Raw genomic sequence first — 15,000 nt, 5'->3', positions numbered from 1 at the left:
AATAAATGAACATATACAGACAAATACTATTGTTTTATTGTTCTGCAATATATCATGGAAGATTTTTTTTTTTCTTTCTCTCTCACTTGCTTCAGTTATTGGACTGTGGCCATGCTGGAGCACCACCTTGAAGCGTTTAGTTGATCAAATTGATCCCCAGTTCATATTTTGGACTGGTCTGGTTGTTATTCTATTGAACTGTTTTGCTAAGCCCCTGAGTTATGGGGACATAAACAAACCAACACTGGTTGTCAAGTTGTGTAGGTGGGGAACAAACACAAATACAAACAAAGGCATACACACACACACACTAGGATGACCTTCCTTGACCAATTGCAACCCAGCTACTGGTAGCCATCTTGGACTTTCTGTATCTCTCAGTTCATTCAGATATCCCATGAGCCTGAGGTTTGCAAAACTTGAAGTAGCATAGAATCCATCTCAAACTGATTTGAATGATATATACACAGAGACATGCAGGAAGTAACTAGACACATTTAATTTTCAGTATCTTTTTCTTAATACACAAAGTGAACAATTGAAATGTAATCGATAGGTAGGACTACATACTTTAGTATTTTGTTGACATTCTCTTTGCAGTTTTTAATTCAGAAACTCTTTTTGGCTTTGAACTGATGGGCTTTGTGATTGTCTCTTGTGGAATTTCTGCCCACTTTTCATGCAACAATTGAAACAATTCATCTTCAGATTTAAGTTTCTGTCAAGTTTTTCATATAGCTCTATCTAGCATGTCTGTATATATATATATATATATATATATAAATATAATGGCTCTGTGGTAAGAAGCTTGCTCCCTAATCACACAGATCTTTGAGGTTTTCGTTGCTACTAGACAGAAAGTGAAAGAAGCCCATCGCATATGTGTTTATATATATATATATGTGTGTATGTGTGTGTGTGTGTGTGTGTGTGTGTGTGTGTGTATTTGTGCATCTGTGTTTGTACCCCCAACAATGCTTGACAACCGATGGTGGTGTGTTTACGTCCCCGTAAATTAGCAGTTTGCCAAAAGAGACCGATAGAATAAGTACTAAGCTTACAAAGAATAAGTCCTGGGGTCGATTTGCTCGACTAGAGGTGGTGCTCCAGCATGGCCACAGTCAAATGACTGAAACAAGTAAAGGAGTAAAAGAGTATCATAAATCTATCTCTATCTAGGTCATTCCTCAGGACACCCCAAGACTGTTTCCACATGTTTCCCCATTCATCTCAATCTTGCAAAAGGGTCCTCCACTCCTGTAGCCCTTCCATAGCAGTATCCTCCAGTGAGTTATAGGTCATCTTCCTCCTTCCTCTCCAGGTTCTTTCTTCTGTTGATTTCCAGAGCACTAGCTTGTTAGCAATTTCATCATATACACACACATACATATATATATATATATATATATATATATATATATATATATATATATATATACATATATACGACGGGCTTCTTTCAGTTTCCGTCTATCAGATCCACTCACAAGGCTTTGGTCAGCCCGAGGCTATAGTAGAAGACACTTGCTCAAGGTGCCATGCAGTGGGACTGAACCTGGAACCATGTGGTTCATAAGTAAGCAAGCTACTTACCACACAGCCACTCCTACAACATTTTAATTATGGACTTATAAGAAATATGAATTTCATTTTCATAATTTGTATATAAAACTTGACCCATATACCAGATTTGAAAGCAAGTGGAACAAAATTGGAAATAGTGATGAAAATCACAAAGATCCTTACTTAGAACAGACCCTAGAACATTTGCGCCTCTAAAATCGCCCTCCTACTCTTGCTATTCTTGCAGGGGTTAACTTGCAACAATTTAAACAGAATATTAATGACATTAGTTTCATCAGCCTTGGAGAAAGCACAAAAGCTTATAATTACCACCCCTTCCTCCAGCCACCAAAATTAAAATTAAAATTCGACTTTAAATAAATTGTAATCAATTTGAAATAATCTAAATTTTAGAGATGTCTCCCCTATATTCTTGACCTGAATTAATCATTAAAATATTGTGTATTTTTTTAATTTTTGCATTGATGCAATTTTAATTTATTGAACATCTTACGTTCACTACATCATATATATTACCACTGACTAAAGGTTCCCCACCGTACTTTCTCCCAGTGATTCCTATAAATATCAAGTAGCTTTACAGAGCGTCGATAGTTCAATACTTATAACTGGTATTATACTGGATCCATAACCCAGAGAATTCTCAACAGACCAGCTCGCCTGGTAGCAAATGGGTTGTTGTTTTTTATCCCCACATAAGTTTTGATATAGTTGACCTCTGTACAAAACTGATAGAGTCCTGTCTGTTGCTGTTGCTTAACTCCAAATAGGTCCTCCTTCAAGCATACCTATAATTAAAACCATACAATTACAGCTATCTCATTTTTTTTCTCTGACACCATGCTTGCAGGTCTATCACTTGAAGTGGATGGAACTTGTGGAAGAGGGAGACCCAGGAAGACATAGGATGAAGTGGATGGAAGCACTCCGTTGGTTATGACGATGAGGGTTCCAGTTGATCCGAATCAACGGAACAGCCTGCTCGTGAAATTAACGTGTAAGTGGCTGAGCACTCCACAGACACGTGTACCCTTAACGTAGTTCTCGGGGATATTCAGCGTGACACAGAGAGTGACAAGGCCGGCCCTTTGAAATACAGGTACAACAGAAACAGGAAGTAAGAGTGAGAGAAAGTTGTGGTGAAAGAGTACAGCAGGGATCACCACCATCCCCTGCCGGAGCCTCGTAGAGCTTCAGGTGTTTTCACTCAATAAACACTCACAACGCCCGGTCTGGGAATCAAAACTGCGATCCTATGACTGCGAGTCCGCTGCCCTAACCACTGGGCCATTGCGCCTCCATGTAGGATGAAGTACTGAAGGTTAATCTCAAGACAACAAGCCTTACAAAGGAGGTGACTAAGAGACCGAGATATCTGGTGCATTGCTGTATGCAAGAAGATCTGTCTGACACGGCAGAATTGAGACTAGTGCTGGTACCACATAAAAAGCACTGGTGAAGGTGTCATAAAAAGCACCCAGTAAACTCTGTGGTGAAGTTGGTGTTAGGAAGGGCATCCAGCCATAGAAACCATACCAGAACAGACAACGGGGGCTGGTGCAGCCTCTGGCCTTACCATCTCTAATCAAACCATCCAACCCATGCCAGCATGTAAAGCAGACATTAAAAGATGATGATGATGATGATGATGATGATGATGATGAGGAGGAGGAGGAGGAGGAGGAGGAGGATGTCAGGATCGTATTACTTTAGATAAGGTATGGAGATTGGTGATTAAGATATTGAGCTCCTAATCATCACATCAAATGTTGAACAGAGTATCATGCTATGTCCTTCAGCAAGGCACTTCATTTCATGTTACTCTAGAACATTTAACGAAAAACAAGTATTAGTAGTACTGTGATTAACCCTGCAATGGTCTGGCATCTCATTAAGGGGTAACTTCTGTACTTTCAGCTTTGACAATTCTGATAAGATTCCAGTCTCATGGGCTTTTAGCTTTGAGACAGACATTATCAGTGGTTCTCAAATGGGGTTCATATAAGATTTGAGGTGGGGGTTCCACGCAACAAAATAGTAAACTGGGCATCCATAAGAATATTTTAAGTGCCCCTGAAGAAGTTTTCCTTTAGATGTATGTATTGCAAGAAACAAGTAGGTTTCTTTCTATAAACATTTTATATAGTTCAACCTACACAGGTTAGTGTGTGAATAACAAAATTGGAAATTTGAAAGAAGTTTCTATAAAACTAGTTTTTAAACGTTGAATGGCTGGGGGGGGGGTCCACCAGAATAAAATAGTTGTCACAGGGGACCATAGATAAGAAATGTTTGAGAACCCCTGATCTAAAGTATCTCTTTACTCTCTCTTTCTCTTTAACTCTTTTACTTGTTTCAGTCATTTGACTGCGGCCATGCTGGAGCACTGCCTGTAGTCGAGCAAATCAACTCTAGTACTTATTATATCGGTCTCTTTTGCTGGGCCACTAAGTTACGGGGATGTAAACACACCAGCATTGGTTGTCAAGTGATGTTGGGGGGAACAAACACATATATACACACATATATATACATATATACGATGGGCTTCTTTCAGTTTCCGTCTACCAAATCCACTTACAAGGCTTTGGTCAGCCCAAGGCTATAGTAGAAGACACTTGCTCATGGTGCCACACAGTGGGACTGAACACAGAACCATGTGGCTGGTAAGCAAGCTACTTACCACACAGCCACTTCTGCGCCTGTATCATTCAATTTTAAAATAATATAGTGTTATTCGAAAGAAATTTGACTGCTATATCTAGTGGGCTCTATAATCAAATTTCAAAGAAGACTTTCTAGAAGTAATTGGTTGTGTAATATAATCATGGAAGTATTTTACTAGTTTAAGAGGTGGGCTCCAGCAAGCCTATTTGCTTTAGATATAATGCTGACATATGTTGCCCCCTGTGACCCACAGTCATCATGAGACTCACAGCCACACCAGTATTAAATGAACACCAGTATAGTCTGTTCACCGGCTGCTGACAACAGCTGACAATAGCTGACCATGACTGATTCCTTGGCTTCATTAGCTGTTAATGAGTTATTTTGGCTTTCTGTCTCATTAACCCCCAACAAAAATATTAATTGGAAACAAATTTGATCGGTTACACCATTTTTACAAATTATATTTTAATGAAAATATTTCGTGTTATTTTGCACTTTTGTAAAATCTATGCATGTATATGTGTGTCCGTATGTCTTTATGTATGTGTCCACGCTTGTGTATGTATGTATGTATGTATGTCTATGTGCGTGCTTGCTTATATGTGCATGTGTGTGGGCGAATTTATGTGTATGTATCAGACAGTAGGTGCGAGTATGTGTGTTACAGGATAAGTGCATGTGTGTGTATCAGTATGTTACAGTACATGTTTGTGCATGTGTGCATATTCTATGAGATGTGTGTCTGTGTGTATGAGAATTTATATGTATCTAATAGAGTGTTTGTACATAATGTGGATGTTTGTGCATTTATGTATGTTTAAAATGATGTATAGTTGTGTAAATATGTGCAAGCATTTGCAACTATGCGCTTTTATGTTTGTGGCATTTTATGCGTATGTGTCTATACATATGCGTATGTGTGTGTGTTTGTATGTGTGAATGTATGTGTTGGCATATCAGAGCTTATGTGTATGCAACAGTGTGTGAGTATGTGTGCATGCAATTGTTTTTAAGTGTTCGCATATATGTCAATTCATCAATTTGCAAGCACACGTTATTAAATGATTATATCAATGTGTGTGTGTGACCATGTGTGCGGTTACCTGCTAAAGCTTCATGTAAAGCTAATCTGAGGTGTGATGGAATGAGTGTGTATGTGTGTGTGTGAGGGGAGTGAACATGTGTGTGTGTGTATGTATGTATGTGCATGACTTTGTGTGTGTGTGCGTGTGTATGTGTGACTTTGTGTGTGCATGTGCAGGGTGTATGTGTGTATGTGTTCCTGTGCGCGAGTGTGTGTGTATGTAAGTGTAAGTGTGTGTGTGTGAATGTATCGGGACGTATGTATTACAGTATATGAGACAAGAAGTGTGTGAAGCAAGTAACACTAATTTGTATAATTCAGCGTATATGAGTGTGCATATATACATACATACATACATATACATATACACACACACATACATATATATAATATATATATATATATATATATATATACATACATACATATACATACACACATACACCACACACACACACACACACCCATATATTATATATATATATATATATATATATATATATACATATATGATATATACATATATATATATATACATATATCTATATGACATTATATGTGTATATCTTGATTTCTCTGTTTAAGTGTTATAATTTCTTTTGTTTGTATGTGTGTTAAAGAAGTGTGTGTGTGCATGTGTGTTATGTTTTGGAGGTGTGTTGGTGTGTTTGTCAGTATGTACTTTGTGCATGTGTGTGAGAGAAATAAAGAAAGAAAGAAAGAAAGATATAGGGAAAAAGAGAAAGAGAAAAAGAGAGAGAGAGAGAATATGGTGTTGAATGAGTATATGAACTGTGGTTTTTGTATATGTGTATGTTTGTGTACAAAGTATGATGTGCCTGTAAAGTGAACATGTATATATATATGTTTGTATATATATATATATACATAATGTGAACATGTATATATGTGTTTGTATGTGTTCAGAATATGTTGTGTATGTATAGTGTATTGTTTGTCGTGTGTGTGTGTGCTTATGTCTAGGCCTGTATGGTGAGATGTGTATGGGCAGATATATATGCATGTGTGTGTGTGTGTGTGTGTGTGTGTGTGTGTGTGTGCATGTAATATGAGTGCTTGGTGAGATGTATGTACATTTGAATAAGGTGGATGTGTACTTGTGTGTGTATAGTAAGATAACTCTGATGTGAATGTGTGCGTGTGAGTATATATATATATATATATATGTATGTATATGTATGTATGTATATGTATGTATGTATATGTATGCATATATATATGAATATATATATGTATATATATATTGTATGCATGCATATGGTGGGATTTGCGTGTGTATGTATGTGTGTGTATACGTATGTAGTAGGATATATGTGTGTGTGTGTGTGACTATGTATATATATATATGTATGTGTATATATATATGTATGTATGTATATGTATGCATATACATATATATATATATATATATATATATATATATATATATATATATATATATATATATTTATACATATACATACATATATATATATATATTGTATGTATGCATATGGTGGGATTTGTGTGTGTGTATGTGTGTGTATGTGGTGTGTGAGTGTTTGTGTGCATGTGATGCTTATATGTGTGTGTGATGTTTGTGTGTGCATGAAGAGATATATGTAAGTATGCGTGTATGTGGCAGGTAAGTGTGTGTCTATAGCAAGATATGTGAACGTATGCATGTGTGGTATGTGCGTGAGTGTGCGTGAGTGGGTTTTTTTTGTTCCATAGCAGCCACAATTGCATTATTAATGGGAAAAGTGATTAGTGTAGTAATAAAAAAAATGTCCATATGGCTAGTTGAGAACTGAGTTGTGTAGAATATACTGGAATAGTAGTGGCAGAGACTAAGGGACTGGGAGGGAGAGAAAGAAGGAGAGCATAGGGGTGAGAGAAGGAGAATACTGAAAGATACAGAGAAAGTAAGAGAGAGACGGAGAATGCAGGAGAGGGGCAGACAGTAACACTAATAATTAGGTGCAAACGAGTATAGAATGTCCTGGAATATTGCAGAGAAAGAGAGAGAGAGAGAGAGAGAGAATGAGAGAGGAACATGAAAAAGATTGAGAATTTGTGAGGGAGAGAGAAAGAAAAAGAGTGTGAAGATGAAATAATGAGAAAGTTTATAGGAGAAAGAGGACAGTGATAGGGAATAAGCATTAAATAATGAAAAAAAATGTATGGGAGAGAAGAGAGAGAGAGAGAGAGAGAGAGAGAGAGTAGGAAATGGCACAATCCGTGTAAGAGAAGATAGAACAGGAAAACCTAAGAAGAGGCATGGAAAAAAGGATACAGAAAGAGAGAGAGAGAGAGAGAGAGAGAAGAGAAGAGAGAGAGAAAGAGAGAGAAAGAGAGAGAGAAAGAGAGAGAGAAAGAGAGAGAAAGAGAGAAAGAAATAGAGAGAAAGAGACAGAGAAAGAGAGGGAGAGAAAGAGAAAGAGGGGGAGAGAAAGAGAGAGAGAGAAAGCATGGTATAAGGACCAAATGTATGAAGAGAAGAAGAGAGAGAAGAAAGAGCGTAAGAAAGGGGAAGAGGGTAGAAAGAAAGAGAGAAAGAAAGAGAGAAAGAAAGAAAGAAAGAAAGAAGGAAGGAAAGAAAGAAAGAAAGAGAGTATGAATGAGAGTAAAAGGTGGTTAGTGAGACAATATTTAGTTGTCACATATTTAACTAATGTACTGGAGAGAGAGAAAGACAAGAGGAGAGTATGATGGACTGGGGAAAGAGCCAGAGAGTGATACAGAGTGAGCGAGAGGGGGGAGGGAGAAAGAATGGGGAACAAAGAAAAAGAGGAAAGAGTGAGAGATGTAGAATATATAGGAATTTAATAGGAAAGGAGAAGGATGTATAAAGTGAGCATTTAGTTAAAAGAGATTGATTTCATTGGAGACAAAAAGATAGCTGTATGTATACAGATAATTATGTGTGTATGTATGTATGTATGTATGTGTGGAGGCACATGGCCTAGTGGTTAGAGCAGCGGACTCGCGGTCGAGGGATCGCAGGTTCGAATCTCAGACCGGGCGATGTGTGTGTTTATGAGCGAAACACCTAAGCTCCACGTGGTTCCAGCAGAAGGTAATGGCGAACTTCTGCTGACACTTTCACTAAAACTTTCTCTTACTCTTTCCTCCTGCAGCTTGTAGCACACCTGCAACGGACCGGCATCCCATCCAGGTGGGGAACCTATACACCAAGGAAACCGGGAAACCGGCCCTATGAGCCAGACATGGCTTGAGAAGGAACAAACAATATATGTATGTATGTATGTATGAAATGTGACTGCGTGTGTACCGTTGGCGATTTTTTTTCCTCTGTCTTCCCTTCTCTGGATCTTTCCTTCTCCTATGTTTCCAACGAAGAGCTCCACTCGAAACGTTAAACCCTCCTTCTTTCCTTCTTTCCTGAGCGTCCAGTAATACTATATTTGTTCTACGTCCTCGCGTTGTTGTTTTCATGTTTGGATTAACTATGTATGTATGTATTGTACAAGTTTGAATAATAATGTAAACACATATAGGTTTAGGTAAATCTAAGCCAGAGAGCAAAGAGAAAGAACTCAATACCAAAAATCGAGTGATATAATTTACCAGAAACTGAAAATTCGCTAGTTGCAAACCTGGTTCGGAAAAATTTGAGGCTAAACAAACAATAAACTTGAAATAATTATTAGTAGTAGATACTCTTTTACTCTTTTACTTGTTTCAGTCATTTGACTGTGGCCATGCTGGAGCACTGCCTTTAGTCAAGCAAATCGCCCCCAGGACTTATTCTTTGGAAGCCTAGTACTTATTCTATCGATCTCTTTTGCTGAACTGCTAAGTTATGAGATCATTCTCAAATAATTTTCCGTTCCTTTCCTTATCATTCCAAATACTCCTACAATCACTGGCAGTGTGATTACCTTGAGTGCCATATGTTTTTTCAATCTTGATGAGCAAATATTTATATTTTCTGAGCTTGCTACATTCCTTTGCTGCAATATCATGATCACAAGGGATGCTTATATCAATCAATCAACAGAATTTATTTGGGTCTCCTTAGGAAACATTTTTTCACGCTGAGAGTTGCTGAAGCATGGAACAAACTGCCGGCATCAGTTGTTAGTTGTCGGAGCACTACATCCTTCAAAACTTCCATGCTTTCTGAGATTCACCAACACTACACCTGATTTTCTCCCCTCCATACACACACAAGCTTGTATCTGACTCATACATTATTCACTTTGCAGACATTTGTACATTACTGCATACACCTTATACGCACTTTCTGACAAGTTGTGGTGCACCTGAGCACTGTATACAATAATTTCATTATTCTATTTTTAATTTCCAGTATGTCTGCATGTGTGGGAAAATCACAAAGAATTGTTACATTTTCTCCGTCACTTACAGCCTCAGAGTGATGTTTATAACGCTGTCAACAGTTTTGATTTCATACCAACATATTAACCAATGTAGATATTGGTCAACTCTGTCATGCCTTGGTTCTATACTCTACGGGTGTTCAAACTATACATTCAGAGATCAAAGTGGGCCACTGTTTCAACATCCTCATTGCAGAATCAACACTTTGGATCTACTTCATTTTGCATCATATTTGTTTAGTAGTTATGGTTCAATAAGTTTTGAAAAGGATTTTTTTAATTATTACCTACCATCATCAAGGCAGCAAGCTAGCAGAATTGTTAGCACACTGGGTGAAATGCCAACCGATATTTCGTCTGTCTTTACATTTTGAGTTCAAGTTCTACCAAAGTCGACTTTGCCTTTCATCATTTCTGGGTCAATAAATTAAGTACTAGTGATATAATCGACTAGTCCTTTCCTCCAAAAAATTTTGGGCCTTGTACCTATAGTAGAAAGGGTTATTACCATCATCATCATCAGTAGCAGTAGTACTAGCTGTAGTAGTAGTGATGGCAGTAGGAGCACTCCGTCGGTTATGACGACGAGGGTCCCAGCTGATACAATCAACGGTACAGCTTGCTCGTGGAATTAACGTGCAAGTGACTGAGCAACCCACAGACACGTGTACCCTTAATGTAGTTCTCAGGGAGATTCAGCGTGACACAGAGTGTGACAAGGCCGGCCCTTTGAAATACAGGTACAACTCATTTTTGCTAGCTGAGTGAACTGGAGCAACGTGAAATAAAGTGTCTTGCTCAAGGACATAACGCGTCGCCGGGAATAAGCTAGTAAAATTGTCATCACATCAGACCAAACACTTAGCAGTATTTCTTCCAACTTTTGATGTTCTTAGTTCAAATCTGATAAGGTTAACTTGGCCTTTCGTCATTTCAGGGCCAATAAAAAGAAGTACCAGTCATATACTGGGGTTAATGAAATCGATTTGCCTCTTCCTCTCAAAATTGGTGGCTTCGTGCAAAAAAAAAAAAGAATCATCATTTTATTACATGCATATGTACACATAACATATATACTTGCACATATATAGACACATATGCACACATACATGAATGTTTGTTCACACACAAACATACATTTAGACATGCATACACATACATACACACATCCATCGCCATGCTGGACTGCTGAAATCTAAAGTTTTTTTTTCATTCTCTCTCTGTTTATTTTTTTTCTTCCTTTCTGTTGAAGAGCATAGGCTAGAAACATAAAAGACATTCTCACTTTCCTGAGCATCAAACTATTACACCTGCTTGTTGTATATACACCTGTCTTCATCTTTTGTTTTTCTATAAATTTCAACTGTATCTATATATGTATATATATATATATATATATATATTATATATATATATATATCAAAATAGGCGCAGGAGTGGCTGTGTGGTAAGTAGCTTGCGTGGCATCTTGGGCAAGTGTCTTCTGCTATAGCCTCGGGCCGACCAAAGCCTTGTGAGTGGATTTGGTTGACGGAAACTGAAAGAAGCCTGTCATATATATGTATATATGTATGTGTGTGTATATGTTTGTCCCTCTAGCATTGCTTGACAACCGATGCTGGTATGTTTACATCCCCGTCACTTAGCGGTTCAGCAAAAGAGACCGATAGAATAAGTACTGGGCTTACAAAGAATAAGTCCCAGGTTCGATTTGCTCGACTAAAGGCGGTGCTCCAGCATGGCCGCAGTCAAAATGACTGAATCAAGTAAAAGAGTAAAAGAGTATATATATATATATATTATATAATGGATAATAAAATGAATGGTTTTACATATTCCATCTCCGATATTTCACTTGGCATATATATATATAAATACATACATATATATATATATGTATGTATGTATGTATGTATGTGTGCATGTGTATGTCATCAAAATTAGCAACAGGATATCAAGTAGTGATGCTGTACGACCGTTTCAAGCAGCTTCATTTAATTGAACAATGCAATCATTACATCAATTTAAATGCAGTGCCATCATATATATATATTATATATATATATATATATATATATATATATATATATATATATATATATACATACATACATATAAATATATATACATAGGCACAGGCATAGGTATGTGGTTAGGAAGTTTGTTTCCTAATGACATGGCTTTGGGTTCAGTCCCACTATATGGCACCTTGGGTAAATGTCTTCTGTTATAGCCTTGGGCCAACCAATGCCTTGTGATTGAATTTGGTCAGAAGTTACTGTTGTGCGTGTACATGTGTGTGTAATTGCCTATATCTCCTAACAGGAAGGGAATACACACACACACACATATATATATTTTATTTAAAAGCAGCAGAAATTCAACAAAATCTGTTACTCTGAGTTTCACGTCCCCGTTCGTCGGACAGTTTTAAATAAAACATATTGCTCTACCCCTGGTATTTGAGCACACTTTTTTTCCACCTTGTTTCACATGTATGTGTTTACTCCGGTATATATATATATGCATGTATGTGTGTGTGTGTAGATAATATATATATCTACATACATATATATACATATATATATATATATTTATATATATTGTTATATATATAAACATATATCATTTTATATTATATTACATTATATTATATATATATATATATATATATATATCATCTATACACACACACACACACACATATATATACATATATATATATATACATATATATATATATATATTCTGAAGAAATTGAAAACTGAAAGTAGGATAACGATGCTTCTTTTCTACATGCCTCAAGAATTCAGACAGTAAGTACTTTTCTACAAATATTGCCAGTTCCAATAATGCTGATTTTGGTCTAATATTGATGCTTGTTTTTATTTAAAATGGTTCATGCTGAAACAGAATGATATTTTTTCCCCTTCTTTTTTTTTTTTTGTTAGGAATAGAACATCCTGTTCTATTTATTAATGATATCACACTTGTTATCCATCTCCACAATCATGAGAGCTCTAACTTAAGTTCTCAGTATTTATCCTTTTATTTTATTATTTTTTAAATTTTTATTTGAATTCCTCTTTCAGTAATATTGTTGCCAACAGCAGGTTTAACAATGTCAATTATAAAACAGTCAACAACTGCTACAAACATGGTAGTTCTTCTCCAGTCTTTGAATAGGTACAATGGAAGTTCTATAAAAGTTTCATATAGCATTAATAATAATAATAATGATGATGATAATAATAATAATAAAATAATAATAATAATAATAATAATAATAATAATGATAATAATAATAATGATCCCTGGCTTACCATCCCTGCAAGAAGTGCAAAAGATTGTCTTAACTGGTACATCACATGTATTGAGATGAGCATTGTCGATGTGAGAACTATTACTACTCATGTATTTTAATTTAACCTTATTTCTATCAAAAAAAAAAATGAACGAACTAGTGAGTTTAGTTTAATGGCCTACCAATGTATACTATGAGTTTCTTTGCCCTAGGAGTCAGGAAGACACTTGGCAAGAAATGGAAGCAAATTTGAAAGAAGAAAAACCCATAAATAATGATAATAATAATAATAATAATAATAATAATAATAATAATAATAATAATAGTGTACCTTATGCACCCTTATCACGTAGGCTGTCAAGATGTGTGCATTGGGCTTCATATATTTGTACCCCAGCTTCATTTTGATGGCATGTGCCACTCTCTCAATAATAATAATAATAATGATGATAATTATACGTTCTATTATAGGCACAAGGTCTGACATTTAGGGAAGGGGGATAGTCGATTATATTGGCCCCCAGTGCTTCACTGGTAATTAATTTATCGACCTTGAAAGAATGAAAAGCACAGCTGACCTCAACAGAATTTGAACTCAGCACATAGCAACAGACAAAATACTGCTAAGCATTTCGTCCATCATGCAATAATAATCACAGCTACCACACTTTCTTCACTTTCTCCTTCTTTTCCTTCTCTTCTTCTGCAGCTGCTTTCATTTAAGTGGCAGCAGCAGTGTCATCACCACCACCACCACCACTTATTTCTTTGCTGCCCACAAGGGGGCTAAACACAGAGAGGACAAACAAGGACAGACAAACGGATTAGGTCGATTATATCGACCCCAGTGCATAACTGGTACTTAATTTATCGATCCCGAAAGGATAAAAGGCAAAGTCGACCTCGGCGGAATTTGAGCTCAGAACGTAGCGCCAGACGAAATACGGCTACGCATGTCGCCCGGCGTGCTAATGTTTCTGCCACCACCATCATCATTTTGTTGTTATCATCATTGCCATGATCACCATCATTGCTACCATCACCATTATCATCATCATCATCATCATCATTATTATTGGTGGATTGGCAAAGTTCACGCAGCATAATAGAAATCATCTTACAGTCTTTAGTTACGTATTTTTATCCTCTGTGTTCAAATTGGATTGAAATCAGCTTTTCTTTGCTCCTTGGGTCAATAAAATAAAGTACCAATAAAGTACTGGGGTGGAGTTTATCAACCTATATTTTCCTCAAATTTCTTACCTTGAACTTAAATTATTATTATTATTATTATTATTATTATTATTATTATTATTATTATTATTATTGTTATTATTATCATTTATGGGTTTTTCTTCTTCTTTCAAAGTTGCTTCCATTTCTTGCCGAGTGTCTTCCCGACTCCTAGGGCAAAGAAACTCATAGTATACATTGGTAGGCTCTTAAACTAAACTCACTAGTTCGTTAATTTTTTTTTTTTTTTTGATAGAAATAAAGTTAAATTAAAATACATGGGTAGTAATAGTTCTCACATCGACAATGCTCTTCTCAATACGTGTGATGTACCAGTTAAGACAATCTTTTGCACTTATTATTATTATTATTATAATTATTATTAGTGTTATTATTATTATTTGGTTTGATTCAGATCCAGTCTTATTCTTGGTAGGATTTATGGGGGTAGCAGGTTACTACCTGTAGCCTTAGGTATCCACAAGTTTTCAGCTGTCTTTCAAGTGCTTAGAACACTCCTGATAATCCTTGCTGTCCCTAAGAGACAAACTTCCTGTAGGAGCTCTACAGGGTGTTTTATTCCAATTTCCTTCAGCCATTTGTCAATATCTTTGCTTACCGTTCCCAGCACACCAATTATTATAAACTTGACAGTTCTCATACTCCAAATTCTTCCTATTTTAAGTTTGAAGGAATTGTATTTCTTTTGTTTGTATCCTCTTTCTTTTTCATCCTGGAATCAGATGGGCATGATGGCT

The sequence above is a fragment of the Octopus sinensis genome, linkage group LG8 (genome assembly GCF_006345805.1).
Source record: "Octopus sinensis linkage group LG8, ASM634580v1, whole genome shotgun sequence".
Lineage (NCBI taxonomy): Eukaryota > Metazoa > Mollusca > Cephalopoda > Octopoda > Octopodidae > Octopus > Octopus sinensis.
This window is presented reverse-complemented; position numbering follows the sequence as displayed.